At 40.3% G+C, this 16,303-nt stretch overlaps 1 protein-coding gene across 6 annotated transcripts in view; it reads right to left on the bottom strand.

The window, feature by feature from the left end:
* ABCC9 (ATP binding cassette subfamily C member 9) overlaps positions 1–5,918 on the bottom strand; it is a 74,482-nt gene extending 68,564 nt beyond the window's left edge. For 5 of the 6 annotated variants that reach the window (XM_056340613.1, XM_056340617.1, XM_056340618.1 and 2 more), the window contains exons 1-2: positions 5,728–5,918; positions 4,311–4,391 (exon numbers count right to left, since the gene is read on the bottom strand). The gene's annotated coding sequence lies outside the window, so the exon portion shown is untranslated. The remainder of the gene's footprint in view (positions 1–4,310; positions 4,392–5,727) is intronic. The other variant, XM_056340616.1, reaches the window with a different exon arrangement.
* Between the last annotated feature and the right edge of the window lie 10,385 nt (positions 5,919–16,303).

Raw genomic sequence — 16,303 nt, 5'->3', positions numbered from 1 at the left:
AGCTAGGACCTACCATCAGTTTGTAAAGGTTTCTTATTACACCTCAAACAATATTCCCTAAAAGCTCTCAGGGAAGCTGCATCTTTCAAGAATCACACCTGAATGTTCACAAGAATCTGTGCTGTGCCTAGTTCTGTGATGGAGTATGTCCAATAACACTCTTAAAACGAACTGTGCTTTGCATGTTGGCAGGACTGAGGAAAAAATCTAGTCCTATCCAAAAAAAAAAAGAAAGTCCTATCATTAATTACCTATTAATTAAATAAATATATTTTTAAAAATCATTACGTAAAATAAATTAATAATAAAAAATAAAATGAAAAACATTAAATAAAGACAGTACCCATCGTACTGATGATAATTTTCAAGACTAGGTACAGGTAGTGTATTCACAAGACTTTTGTTACAGGTTCATTTAAAAAAAGAAGTAGAATTTAATTGTCTTCTCTTAGCATGAGAGAGAAAATCAAAGAGCCTAATTTGGTTAGTTTGTAAAAAAAAAAAAAACTACCAGAAAATAAAAAAGATTGCATTTCCAATGAAATGAGATAGCGTAATTGACAATAAATTCCCATGTTTTTAAGTCAGAAAACACTTCATCATTAATCAGCACACCCAGTGACCATCTTCATTAAACCTTCACAGGCTTAAAATCTACCAAAACATTCTTCTCAGTGTCACGATGCTGTGCTGACCCAATGCAGCTTATGATTTGGCTTCATAAAATGCTCACCAGGTACAACTTCTCTTTTTGGCAGCACCCACTTCAGGACACACATCTAGTACAGTACAGTACAGTACAGTACAGTACAGTGATCCTTCCTTCTTCCCTCCCTTCCTTTCTTCCATCCACTTGTCCATCACCACTGTGCTGGAAACAAACTGAGTGCAAGTGGAGGACCCATGTTCTGCACCTGTTGATGTTGCCAACTTCCACAGATGATTTCTGGTGTTTACACAGACAGGCTGCTAGTAGCTCTTTGTATCAGCGTGGCATATCAAAATACACTGCAGTACATTAGAGCTCTAAGAAATTATTTTATCTCCCGTGTGCCTCACGGGGAGTGAGAAACCACTCCATCATTCCCTTCCTATCCATTCCTGGCGGAGAAGGCAGATCCGGTATACCCTCCAGTTTTGCCTGTGTGACTCAAACCACTGGACCTTGCTCAGTTTTTTGGAAAATTTACATAGGAGGCTCTGGAAATGCACTGATGCACAGGTCCATCACCCCAGGCATAAAGCGTGGCATGTAGTTTCTACTTCTTTGCTCAAGTTTCATGGATAGGGGAAATATATTGGATGAAATTTTACTGACATGTAAGGGAGGATGCTTTGCATTTACCATCAATGCAAGTGAGACTCCCATTTCATACGAAGCTGAAATTAGTCATTACTTTCTGCCGCATCAGGGTGTGCCTCCAGAAGCCCATTTTCATTGGCTTCAAGGTTTAACAAGCTGTGCTCATTTCCAGAGAAGGTCAGAAAGAAAAGCCCCTAAGGCAGAAGAACAAATCCCTGATTTCTCTGGACAGTATGCGGTGTTTTACAACAAAGCTTGCACAGCTCCACCAAAGTTAACAGGAGTTGGACCATGACAGGTTTCCAAATGCAATGGCTCATCCGAGGGACAGTGTAACCTTCAGTCTTCTTCAAAGGAAAATTTGATTAATATAAAGGCAAGTTTCCTCATGCCCACGCTCAGATCTCATGCTTGCAAAGTTCAGATCAACAGATTCTTAAGAATCTTAACAGATTAACATTCTTAACAGATGTGTTGATCTAGATACAGATCGACACATTCTTAAGGCTGCAAACAGTGCCAGTAGCATGTTCAAAAACTTCAGACTAATTTGAAAGTCTAAATTGCATTTTCAAACAGTATTTCAGTATTGGGAGTTAAGGCTAAAGAGATCTTTAAGAATTCTAAAAGAATTGAAGAGTTTTAAAAGGCCTCCACTATACTGACTTCTACTGAATCCCACTTTTGAAAACTTTTACTCAAAAAGATGAGCCTGTAGATGAAGACAGTTTGGAAGATCTTGACTGCCAATAAGCAATGAAAGGCAGAGTGAAAAGGCACTATTCCTTCCTCTTCTGTAAAACCGTGAGATTTCATTTTACGAAATGAAAATGTGAAATGGAAGAACAATAAATTTAGGAAAAAAACCATGAAGAATTGCAGTTGTGCTTGCTGTTGTAACTTGTCAAAAACTGCAGCTGGAGAGGAAGATGGAGCACTTTGATGGCTGATCACTGACCAGATTTGGTTCCCTTAATAATGATTAAGCTATTCTTCCTTTGGCTTTAGCTCTTCCAGGAAGCCATTCCTGGGCTTCAGTCAGAACTAGATATGTGCAGAGGTGAACAGAGGTATCTTGCCTATGTGAGGAAGTGCTGTTTGTTTCGCTCGGTGCTGAGCACTGTGCAAGTACGTAACTAAATACACCAAAGACTTTTTGTATTTTTCCCAAGCACCAGTTGTTGATCATTGCCAAATACAGAATGCTGACCACTCCAAACAGTCTAACCCCGCAATGAATAGCCATGCTGAAGATCTGTGAATTAGCCCTAAGCAAGTCAGAATACAGAGCTAACTGAAAATTGTATTAAGATAATACAACTAGAAGATAAGAAGCCCTGCTCACACCAAGCTTGACACGGGTGCTGAGTTCTTGCAGTTGCCATACTTCAATTTTGAAGTTAGCTCCTGCAGGACTATCCTAAGGACCCGTGAGCCATAGGGCCTAACAGCAGAGAAATGTCCACTAGTTTCTTAGCAAATTCATATCTATGGGTCCCAAAGGAAGGGACAGTCACTGGGAAGCAAGGGTCTCTTCTTCTCAGATGGATTGCCAATGCCTCTTCTCTAAGTTCATGTTCAGGTTGGAGACTTCGGAGCTGAAGGCTTCATTACAGGCAGATGGCTTTGTCTAGCTAACAGCAATGTCTGCAATAAATGGGAGCAGTCCAACTGCCACATTGAAACAATAAAATGCATAACCCAAACATGAATATTCATGAGAGAACAGATGAAAGGGTACCAACTGGTTTTGAAATTTGTTGGTCATCTGAAGTTATCGACCACTATTTTTTATCAGGTAGTACCAGCCTTTCAAAATAACTCTGAGATCCTCATATATTCATTTAAGAAGACAGTGTTATTCATAGTCGTTACAAACAGTGGATGTCACAGACATAATTTCCCTTTCTGTTGAATATAATAGGCCACCAGATTATGCTAGGGCGATTATACCAAAGTGAGTACATCACAATATTTTTGCTTCACTATGAATTATAGCAGGAATGTTATACTTTATAATAATGTTATGAAGCATACTAGGTTTAACCTATCATTTCAGGTTAAATTTCCCCCATTGAAGGGAAATGCAGTGATGTGGTAAACATCATCTGATAACAAGCATGCGCTGAGGGTACCGGCACCTCAATAGGGATGCCAAGTACCAGGTAAAACTGCTTTCTTTGAATGCTTGTAGGCTGGAAGGCCGTTGTCTTTCCAAGTTATTCACAAATTGCTCACTTTAACTTCAGTCTTTACAAACTCTAAAACTGGTCAGAAATTTTCAGAGGTGGTTTTTCTTTCTGCTTTGGAAAATGGCCTTTGTGGAGCTGTCAGCTACAAGCTGAAGCCACAAGCAAAACTTCATAGAGGAGGGGAATGGAAAGAATAATCAGGAGGACGAGCCCATGATGGTGCCAGTGGAAGGCAAGTTTCAGCTCTCCTTTACATCATTTGGTAATCTGATTCCCTGTTGGTTTACTTTTATGAGGATGTGAACTATCTGAACAGCAGTTCACCCTGCAATGAAATAGCTAAAAAAACTTGTGTTCTTTAAGGATTTAAATTTTCATGATAAAATCCCTATCACCGGCAAGTTGAGACTTTCTGGTTCTGGGCTAAGGTGTGCAGCCATAGTCATAATACAATAAGCAGAAAACAATACAAAAGAGATTCAGGAATAAATATTCACTGTGAAGAAGAAAAAAACAGGATAAAGTTGTCAACATGACTATGATGTGCCATTGAACCTAAACACTTAAAAACCTCATTTTAACAAGCATAAATGGGGATTCTCAGGGCACTAAGCCAGTTTGTGAGATATATTTTTCCATAAGCAATTGTGAAGAAGACAATGGGAAAATGGGAAATAATTTAAGTTTCCATAAAAATTGTAAGAACATCCTCACCGAGTGCAGAACTGTAAGAATTCTAGTTAAAGACATTTTAATTACCTCAGGGTCTTTTAAAGTGGACTTAAAAGTCTTCATATTCAAGAGTTTCACCTTACCTGGATTATCAGTCCATTCGGCATGCTCTGCAAGACACTTATGACTATAAAGAAGAGTATAAATACACTCCTCAGGTGGACCTTGTTTTAAGGAAATAAGAATATTTTAAAAAATATTTATTTCAGTAGTTCTGTTGCCTATATATATATATATATGTAAAAATATAAATTAATAGCTGTACTTCCTAATTAAAATATCAGCTAACAGAGCATAATCAGGTCTCAGTTCTATTTTTTTTGTCTTACATATAATATGCATTATATGCCCATATATGCGTATATATGTGTATATATATACATATAGATATGTGTATGCATACAGATGCAGGATGGAGAAAGTACTCAAGAGTTTTACAAAAGTAGTCAGTTCTTATCTTCTGAATAATTAAGTCATTACAAACGTAAGAATTTTTCTTTCTTTTGAATTTCACAGATGAAATTTTAATTAAGAACAAACTATAAATTATAGGTTTGGATAAGCACAATGGACAGCCTAACTGAGTTTTGCTACAGATTTTAGGTTAGTTGTCTGCATCTTTTTCCTTTCTAGGCATAAACCCACTAGTTTGTTCTTCTTGTCTACTTAAAAGCACTGGACCTATCGCCATCGATGTGATCTATAGCCTATGCATTGTTTGCAAAGAGTTCTGCTAAGGTAATGGCAAAAAGTGCTGCCCCTTTAAAATCTATTTTTTAAAAAAACATCCTGTACAAAATATCATTTCCCTTTTTATTTCTATTTAAGCTGTGACCACCTCTTCTATATAGACTGCACTTCCTTGCTAAGCACTGTCTCAGTTACCTTGGGCCTTAAGGTGATGAATTACCTCTAATAAATGTCAGTATTTGCATCACTAACTGCCATATACCAGCAGCCTGACCCGAATGTTATTGAAGTCAGTGCAAAGAATCTCATTGACTTTGGTAGGTTTTTGGATCAGGCTCCAAACACAAAAAAAATCACAACAGCAGTGGCACTAAACAGGCTATTGGCACTGAAAAACATTTCACACAAACATCTGCAGTGGTCTCAACATATCTAATACATTGCTTTTTTTCTTTTTTGGTAAGCTTCTTAACACAATGCGATTTCCAACATCAGCGTGCTACACTGCCTGCTGTAAAACCTTCGACTTCACATGCCAAGACAGGACAGTTTAAAAAAAGAAACGTAACCCTGTGAACAGCAGCAAAGAAAACATCAGCAGGAGGGGACGGTAAAGGCTGAGAATGCCTGCAAATGGCAAAGGAAAAGGAAAAAAGAGATTGGAGTTGTAACCCCAGGAAAGAACGAGGAGCAGCCCTGTCCCACAGATATAAAGGGAAGGAGGAGGAGGTGGTTAGTGGGAGATAATGGGGGAGGGTCATTGCATGCCCCGTTTGGTTGCTGAATGTTAGATCAAACTCTGTAGCTTACCTTTGTAAACACAAAAACAAAATACCAACCCAAATTGTCACTCGGTTGTGCTATGTGATCAATATCATCCCGATGGTAGGATTTTCCTCCACTTAGTGAAGCCGCTCCAAGCCCTGGAGTGGATTATTTTTAGGCTGGTGATGGGAAGATCAGCTGCTGCCTCCTATCGAGTTTCCAAAGTGCACAAACTCTTCTTGCCTTTCTCATACACTGAAGGGGGCAGGAAACTGGGAAGAGACAGGCAAGCAAAAAGCACCAATTTTTCGCCTCCTGAAGCTACAGTCCCCTGGGATTTCTTCTGCTTGCTTTTATTTTCATTTTCCCCCCACTGGAATAGTAAGATTCCAAGAGGCTGCATTGCAGCACATGGACTATTAGCAGGCAGTTATTCTGAAGTAATTGATTCAGACAAGGTAGTCTAAACCTTGGCAGGCTTGTGGAGATTCAGCTTTTCATTTCTTTTCAAATAATTATGGACAATTTGAATTTGACAACATAATTTTGCACGTCTTCCATCATCTTGAGCAGAAGAGAAAAGAGAAGTCTACTCAGATATTTTACTTTACCCTAGATCCCTCCAGACACTTTTGCTTAAAATACAGCCCAAATCCCACTTTTTGATCACACAGATCTGTTTCTTTTGAGACAGATTTTCTAAAACTTGAAACAAATTACAAAACAAATTTGATGCTCATACTAGGAATATCGTTCTTGATACAATGGCACTGAATTTACAAGGGACAATGTGTTTTGGCTGCAAAATACATTGTATATGTTTAATTAGAGCGAAGGAAATCCAGACAGTATCTACATGCAGTCAGCTGCTTTGTTTGCTCGTTTCCTGTTGGTGCCATTGGACCAAGATATACCAAGGTTCAGCTTTTCCATCCTGATAGTTTCATTTGAGCCCTACAGCTCGTGGCCACAGATAGCAAAGATGCAGGACTTGGTGGTGAATCACAGGACACATGGTAGCACAGGGTGGCTTTGAGCACAGCTGTTCTTTCATTAGGTACCAGACCTGGAGGCCCTTGGGACAGAATTTGCTTAGATCTTACAAAACCCAGGGGTTGCGTCTGGATGACTAGAGAGCAAATGGTTTCCAATGGATTGAGGTCAAGCATGTTTTCATGCCGTGAATGGGATTACAGTGAGCTCTGAGCTGAGAATGTAGTTGGATGGCTGAGGCCAAACACCAGTGGAACTCATCAAAATCCTGACAAGCCCAGCATGTTCCTTGTCCTCTGACGTTTCTTGCCTTATGATTGTAGGGATAAGAAAGCAGAAACTGCAGATCTAGAGAAAATGAGCGCCTCTTGTTATTGCCCATTGACTTGAAACACCAAGAAGCATTACACTGAACAACTGACAGTCCTCAACAGTCCTCCATGGTACTTGAAATCTTTTACTTGCCTTTACTCCCCCCCCCCCCCCCCCTTTCATGTTCAGTGCTTTAGAAAAAAGATTGTTGGTTGAAAGCTTCTGAGTTCTGCTATATATCTATGTTTCATTAAGGAAGATGAAAAATAAAATCTTTAACCCGTCTAATCATCATCCAGAATAGGATTGTCATGCAATTTTCTGAAAATACAAGTCATTTCAGACAGAAGTGACTAGTATTTATGGTCACAATTTTCGTTACCAAAACAAGAAATTTTGGTTCATTTTCATTCAGCTCTGTCATCGCTACCAAATTGTTTAAACAGGAAGGAAAAAAAGACAGTAAAATGAACATGGAAGCAACCAGAATGTTTCATTTTGCTGTTTCTAAATGAAGTGCTTTCATCCCTCTACATGACAAACTAAAATGTTTGGAAATGCATTTTTAAAAGGATTAAGAAAACCCCAAAGCTCTTAAATGCCAGAACTCATTCTGCTCTGATCTGAAACGATTTTTTCTATCAGTGTTCTTCAATTTCCCGGGGGGGTGGGGGGGGTGGGGGGGGAGGAACAAAATAAATGAATAAGTAATGGTAATTCAAAATGTTTCAGGGTATGTTTGGACCTGCAAGTGAACGGCCAAGCCCCCAGGCCGACTCTCAGGTGTCCCCTTGCACACCGTGTCACCACCTTTCCCACGTTATCCTGCAGGCGACAAGCGCTCCGCTACCGACACCTCCCGACGCCGGAGCGTCTCCGGGATCCCGCGGTGCCGAGCCCAGCCCGGTACCGGCACAGCCAGCAACGGGGGACGGCCTCGGGCAGCTGGCAGCTGCTCGGGGGCGATGCTCGGCGGCCGGCGCGGCGACACGGCCCCCGGCCGCGGGGAGGAGGGATGCGGCACCCCCCACCCTCCGCCGCCCGCTGAGCGCCCCGGGCCCGGCCCCGGCCCCCGCCGCTCCCCCGCGGGGCACTCACCGCGCGGCGCCGGCGGCGGGGGGTCCCTCCTCGGGCGGGGGTCCCTCCTCGGGCGGGGGTCCCTCCTCGGGCGGGCGGCCCCGCGGCCCTGGGGGCGGGCGGCTGAGGCACCCCGCAGGGCCGGTCCGCCCTCCGCCTGCCCGGGGACGGGGACGGGGGCGCCGGGCTCACCCCGCGTGGCGGACGGGCAGCCGAGAGGCTGAAGCCGCTTCACCTGATGGCTTCGGGGGTGGGGGGGTGGCGTGTGTGCGACACATTCTAAGCGGATCTTAACGGAATGGCTGAGGTTTGGCTCCTCGCTCCGGGGCGTGAAAAATCCACGGCCCAGCCGGCACCGACTGCCCCGCTGCTGTGGTGGGCTTCCATCAGCTTGAGCGGCTAAACCCAGAGGAACCCAAATGGTGGAGCAATGGCGGGAGTGGGGAAAGGTCTTAATCAATTAGGGTTCACCGCGGTGAGGAAAGCGGCCCGACAACCGCTGCGGGTACAGATGGTTTTGCCACAGCTCCCAGCCGAGAGCTCCATGGGAAATGTCATGGTTTGTTTAACTGGCTAAACTGGGAAGGAAGGGTGTCTGTGCGCTGGGCAGCGTTCAATTAACGCGCTATGTGGGTTTCCGCTGACAACTTGCTCTGCCATTTTCCAGAATCAGAGAATTGTAGAATCATTTAGGTTGCAGAAGACCTTCAAGATCATCAAGTCCAACCCTTAACCCAGGACCCATATTGCAGACCGGTCCATAGGTCTCCCTCTACATGCACTCCATGCCACACTGACACTAGCAATCAAGCCACTGGACCATAATGAGCTGCCACTCATTAGCCAAACTCAGGTAGCTGCATGCAGGCTCCTACTGTTTCCCATTTCTCAGGCAAAGAGCTGGAATCAACATCATTTCACCCATGCGTACAGATTATTTTGTTTGAACCGTTGGCACTAAAGTAGCTGCTTTGGAGAAAACCTCTCAAGGATATTGTACTGAACAAGTGGGGATAAATTCCCTGTTTTATTTTAAACCTATGTATATCATCTACACTAGGGCTTTATGCTAATACAGCAATATAAACAAATGTTCAGAGTAAATTACATGAGTTATGGTCTATTTATGGTCTATCAAGTCTTTATTTTACTTCTAAATTTGTCACAGTGACAGAATCCCCATAGTGCTGTGTCAGAACTCGTGCCATCATATAAAAAGACCAGATTGACATAGCTTCAAGATTAATTTTAGTTATACTTACAATGCTATTTAAAAAAAGAAAGGTTTGCTGTATTTGTTTTAAATACACATTGCTCATTTTACCTAAACAAAAAAATAACGGATCTACCAAGAAAATGTTAATGAAGTAGCAAAGATTCACTTTTCTATTTTTTTTTTAATGTAATGGAAAATGCAGTCTGCCCTTTGAATAACTTCTCTGTCCCTTTTAAATATTTATTGTGATTAAGCTCAGAGTGGGGAAGCAGTAGAAGCTTAGTATTATTTAAAATATTTTCCAGAGCTTTTTTGAAAGTTATTATTCCTGGTTTCTATGGGGAAAAATGTTGTGGAAAATATATACAGCAAAATGTCAACAGAGCAACCTAAGCAGCGAAGAACTGTATATGGACAACTTCAAGAAAATCCCAGACCTCACTGTACATCGCTATAAAAGGTGTACAAAGCCACAGGACTTGAAAAGGGATTTTCAAACCTTCTGATCCTTGATGGGCAACTGCACATAAGTGGCACAACGATGGACTCGGAGGCACCAAATGCAATGCTATGATTTGTCTTGGTAGCTCTTAATCTTGGCTGAATCGGCATGCAAATTTGTAGTTCAGATGCTAAATACAATATAACTTTTCTGATCTCCAGTTTTACTTGTTCTGTTTGATAAAGGTTGGGGTTTTTTAAAATAAAAAAAAAAAATATCAGGCACATTGGCAACCAAACACATATGGTTTGGGTTACACTCTTTTTTTTGCTTCAAAAAACCCACAAAACCTGAGCGCTATTCTTTTAACATTGGAGGGCTTTTGGAGGCTGTCAAGAACAATGTAAGATTTCCATAACCTCTAAGTGTAGAGGAGTTTCATCCTAAGTATCATAAAGTAGACTTTTTGCTCTACAATCTAAATTCTACCAAACCCACAGACCCACTTGTATTATAAATGACAATGATACTGTGGATTTTGTGTGTGTGTGCGTGCATGTATGCAGCTGGAAGAAAGGGTTGTCTTTTTGGTTTTATCTGTGCTGTATTGAACTTGTATCCTCTAGGCTGACATTGGACAATTCAGACTATTCTTGTGTGTTGCCTAGAAAATCTTCACTTATTTCTAAGCCAGCAAGCCTACCAGTCAGATTTTATCCTCTCTGCAAGCAAGACAGGACTAACTAGTTCATTTTCTCCCATTGAACCCAACAAAACACCTACATTGTTTAGTCCCATTTACAAATTCTGGCTTTTAGTTACATAGTAGTTAGAAACAAAAGATGTTTAGGTCTCTAATTTCAGTGTGAATGACTGAAAGGGGAGTTAGATACTAAACACAGAACTCACATCACTCATGATTAGATAGCAGATATTTGATTGCTTATGTCTCTGCCCATTACCTAGACTCCCTATATCGCATTTGGAGAGAAATACACATTTTCAGATGATAATTATCTTCATCCTAAACCAGGTATAGAAGACAGCGGGAACTCATTCCCCTCTGGATATGACTATCTCACTCCATGGAAAGTTTATACGATTGTTACAAGTTTAAGTAATTCTCACACGTAGAATTAGGGAAGTGGACTCCTACTGCTACACGTGCTATGCTACATTTGGAAAGGAACCTAAATAACTGGAGCATTTCTGAAAATTTTACCCTGTATCTTCTTCTGCTTTTCTTCTCCTGCAAGGAACGGAAATAATTTTTCAGCCTGAGATATTTTTCCATATATCTACTTTACGTTGTGTAAAGCAAGAGAATATGTTAAAAGGGTAATAATCATGACAAGTATCTTGTAGAAGTCTTCCCCACCATTTTTACTAGACCTGGTAGAACCCACACAGTCATTCTCCCACATCCCTTACTGTCTCTGATTGTAATTCCAAAAGTTGAGCACTGCTATGTTCTATGCTGGGATTAATGTATAGTGTAAAGAAAGATGAATCATTAAAACTGTAAGAAATCTCTTTTATAGGAAAAGATGAAATGCATTTGCCTATACTAACCCTGAAATCTGACATCTGCTGCATACAAAATACAGCTGCTTTTTTTCTTTATTTATTTGCACCATATATAATACATTCTTCAAAAAGCCACTACCATAAGAGGATACATTCAATCCTTAAGATCCGTATCTTCTTTTTCAGGCAAGAGATGTAGTGCAGTTGCCTTGCTTTTTAAAAAAACATTGAACCGTAAAAAGGTCCCACATCTGCCTATTATCTAAATTCTCATACTCCAGTCTCTGAAGTTGCATCTCTCAGAGCTGAAAGTGTTTTAACAAAGTCTGTATTCAGTTTTCCAGGAACAAACCCCCCCTTCTATTAAAATTCACTTTCATACAAAAGGCAAACCGCAAATATATTTAAAATCATTGTGATCACACTTTATGTTGTATTTCAGTTAGTAATAGACATCATCTGGGTAATTTAACTGCTGCAGTGTAAGTGTGGTAATTGAGGCTTTAATATGCACTGCCCTGTTCTTTGTGTTACTAGCTAACCATGTATTTAGTGGGTACTAAATACCGATGTCCTGGATCGCAGATCTTTTCTTATTCTCTTCTTGCTGATATCATCTGTGACCCTTGCTGGAAATCAGGAAATGGTAAGTTAAGCCTAAAGTCCATCTTACAGCACACAGAACTTTATAAAATCCCATGTTTACATGGATTGAGATCTGGAATAAAAGTTAGTCAAAAGGATTAATATTAATTTAAATCAATTTTACTTCTTTACAGTAGGACATGCCAATGGCAGGCATGTTTTAGCAGACAACACAAAAGCCCACTAATGAAAACAAATAAAAACTTACTAAATTGTCCAGCAATCAGCACACTGCAGAATGGTGTGGAATGGTGCCCCCCAGACTCTCCTAAAACACTTTCTGAAGCTCCTCAGTAGGATATATCTAAGGTACTTCTGTAATACTTCATCATGAGCCTGAGACAGCAGTCTGATAGCATGGTCAAAGGGTTCATGTAATTACAGAAAAAGTGGGATAAATTGTTACAACACAATTTGGTCCAGTTCCAAGACAGCAACAAGATAATACCATATGGTACAATACTGGAATTGTATGTATAATAATATGTAAAAGCAAACATAACAGTCTTTGGAGTGAAAATAGCAGTGTCTGTAGAACAGTAGCAGTAAAACACCACCCTGACTTATACAATACTTCAAGGCAGACTCTTGGCAGAAAATAGCAGATTTATTAATATGACTTCAGGGCGATTTACATCATATTTGCTGTAATAAAGCAAATGGTCTGAAAAATGTAAAAGGGAATTAAACAGACTTTCATCAGTGTTCACTCTCTGCTTTACATCTTGTCCCTGTAGCAGTCACGGTCTTGATAGGGAGCACTATCTCATTTCAAGTGGACCAACAGATGCTTTTGCAACTTTGCATGTGAAATGATGACATGCTGAGGCAATCTGGAGATCATTGAAAAAATACGACCAGAAACACTCTAGCCAAATTTTCAGTATGTGAACTGGTACGTAAATTGACTGCACATGATCCTGCATTTAGCTATTCTGTGTGTTAAGTATTGTATTACTTATCACTCCAGCTGCAAATAAAATGAAACCCATCTGTACAACTCAGATCCAAATCTTGTCTGTAGATGTATCACCACCCAGCAGATGTTTCATCTAAAGAGTGGGGTTTTTTATCTACAGTGAGTCAGATTCTGTCAGCCAACTAGCAGCAAGTAACGGCTAGATGTGGCTAAGGGATGTCTGAGAGCAGATGAATGTGATTGATTTTAGATTTGAAACACAAGGTGACAGCCACTAGTCATGAGAATCATGTATGTATGACATGTTATGTCTGAACAGATTAAATGATATTTTCAGGAGGTCAGACTCCCATTTCCCTATTCAGAAAATCCTAGATGGAAATTTAAGTTCATGAAACCAGAATGTAATATGCCCAATAAGCATTTCATTCATTGCATTGTGTCCTGAGCAGCTGATGTGTATGTGCACTCTTTTATTTAGACTAAAATAACACCCCCAAACTCACTTTATCTGTTGCTATGGCAATATGATGTTGTTGGAAAAAGTAGCTAATGATATTCTGATTCGTGTTGTGCCACAGAACAGAGAAAAAAACTGTGAGAAAAAGTGAGGGGAGGAGAAAGGAGAGACGCTTTAGAGGATGTTTGCAGGAACATTTATGTCTGAGGAAAAACACAGCTGCACATCCTTCTTACCTTCATTGAGCAGACCCTCTTGTAAGATCCATTTGAGTGGATCCATTTGAGCTGGTATTTAGCCAAAGTAACTCAAAAGGTGACATCCAAGGAAAAATAAGAGAGAGGAATCTGGTCACTTTTAGGAACAATGAAGATGAGCAGGTCCATTGTGGAGCCAGCTGTGTTTGAAGTTTCTCAGATTTGTATGCTCCTGTATGCTGCCTAATCCTTACCACTCAGCCCAGGTAACTAGAGTTTAATTAAGCTGGTTCAATACCAGCTGATAGGAAACCCATGACTTGTAGAGTTGGTTGGAATTTTACTTTGAGAAGCCTTTGTCTGGCTAATAAAAAAAAATCAAAATATTTTTTTAATGTCTTTACCATTTACTTATAAAAAACACAGCCTTTTTTTTCTTATTCATATCTTTTTCTCCCCCTTTTATTTCCTCCCTCTTTTTGTCAGCAAAAGACAGAGGAAGAAGCTGGAAAACCTTTTCTCCGGCATTTTGAGAGTCCTTAGTGTAAGGGCTCTTTCTGAAATCTGTGCAGGTTTTTCCTGCTTGCTCCTGAGCCTTGGATGTGGAGATGAAGAAAAGGCTTTGTTCATTGTCTGGGTGCCAGGCTGCAGAGTGATTATGCCTTAAAAATGCAGTGAGGAAGCAACTAGCACTAAACTGGCTCTCTGAGCTCACCTGTAAATCAGTTCTGTGCCCACCTCTCTGCAATGAGGGGCTGCCCAAAGCCTCCCACATCTTGAATCCTGATCAGGGAAGAAGAGATGTTGTCAGATGAGCATGGAGGGAGTAAATGGCTCGGTGGAATGTGAACTAGCTGCAAAGGTGCTTTGCTGCATGTAGGCACATTCTAGGGCAGAACTTGGGTGGATAAGCAATTGTATATAACCAGCACTTATGTATACAATAAATGATCTCACACAGGGTCCGTGCCTTCATACGCCACACCTTAGCATCTCGTACTGTTGAGATAAAAAATATGATAAAATAGTGAAAACTCATATGTGAAAAATGTATCTTTCTGATTCCTATGACATTTGTCTCAGCACTTTCAGAATGTAAAGTGCTATCTTTAGGCCCCATATTTTGAAAATTTAACTTGGCTTCTTAAGAACCAGCACTAACACTGTTAAGTACATTCCCACTGAAGCTGGGAGGAGATGCAGATTCCTGATATCACTGAAAATAAAATTTTCTGAAGAAATTTCCAGAGCTAAAAGAGAGATATTAATTGAAGTATAAGAAAATAGGGAATGTATGGGATGATGTAGTTACTTAATGTACTAAAATATTTTATTACATCTAGGGGAACCCAATAAAATGGGATTCTGATAAATAAATGAAACTGAAATACTATTTTATAACAGATAATATTCCCACTATATTTACTACAGTTTCTGGACACACTTAGAATAGCAGAAAACAAGATTCTTGTTCAGAAGGCTTTCCTCCTGCAAATATGCATTTCAGCTTTCACCATGAAAATTTACCAGACTTGTAACAATGGCAGAATAGTTCCCTTACCAAAACATTCTGTGTTTCATTATCAGGTATCACCAAAAAAAGTGTTCAATACAGCCTCCAACATATTACGTAGGTATCTACAACAACATTCACCTGTAGTCCTTTTGAAGCAAGTATTGAGGTTTCTGCAATTGCAGAAGCTAAAACATTATGTTCATTCAATAAATAAAATAAGAAAGCATTAAAATTTTCAAATTTATGCACTTCATTTTGCACAGACAAAAGCTGATAAAGTCTCCCAAGGAAGGTAAGTCTGTGGGCTGCCGCTGTACCTTCCTGCAAGTTCCTGCCCTGTAATGGTTAATAGTAACCCCACTACAATTTTTAAAGGTCCTCCATTTCATACATAGTTTGAAGCATTCAGCACTGGTACAGACAAAGCGTATCAGTATTCAAGCATCCTCCATCTATGTATGGAACTGTGGAAGAAAGGAGAGTGATTACAGGGGAAAGGTCCTTCTCCCTTTCAACAGTGCCTGCTGCCAGACCAATAGGTGTCCTTCCCTCTGAGCTCCAAGAAACACATCAATGAAGACAAAAAAGTTCTTGTCTTGAGCTAATAGAGTACTTGATTATGGAAAATGGGAAGACAGGCAGGAGCAAAATTTGCCTGCAGTGATATTTACGTGAGCAATTTAGCCTGATGACAAAAATGGTTGACAGAACAGTTGGATGCTTGTGGTCAGTGTGGCTGTGGTCAGCACCAGGAGGAGCTCTGGCTCCAGAGCAGTATCCGCTTGCAGCTATCTCTGCACATGCTGCTGGAGCACAATAAGTCCAGCCTAAGAAAAGTACTTATTTCTATGTCAAAGATATATTTTTAGGTAGTTTTCACAGTGACAGCTAAAGGAGACATAATGCATTTCAAATACTGTAACAGGTAAGAGATCTAATTGGCACCATTCACTGGAGAGGTCCTTGCAAATGTTGTATTGTCAGTAGATACTCCTGTTTTCCAGAAGTCCTTCCCTTAGAGACAAGGCACCGGAGTGATGTTTGATTTGCCTTAGACTTCCCAAGAAACCTCATTCCTGCACTTGAATTAAGATCTTTGTTTCAGATCACTTAGAACAAACAATTGTGAATCTCCTAAATCGTTTTAAGACATGGTATATAACACATGCAAGCTGTAGCCCAAATAGTTGAAAGCAGACCACTGCGTAGTACAGAAGGGTAGAACATTTAAAACACCAGCTCTGAACCAATCCTTGGACTGTGAATTGGGATAGGATTTGAGGTTATATGGTAGGACAGATTGAGGTTTTGGTCCCA

Source organism: Falco biarmicus, chromosome 5 (assembly GCF_023638135.1).
Source record: "Falco biarmicus isolate bFalBia1 chromosome 5, bFalBia1.pri, whole genome shotgun sequence".
NCBI lineage: Eukaryota > Metazoa > Chordata > Aves > Falconiformes > Falconidae > Falco > Falco biarmicus.
This window is presented reverse-complemented; position numbering and strand designations above follow the sequence as displayed.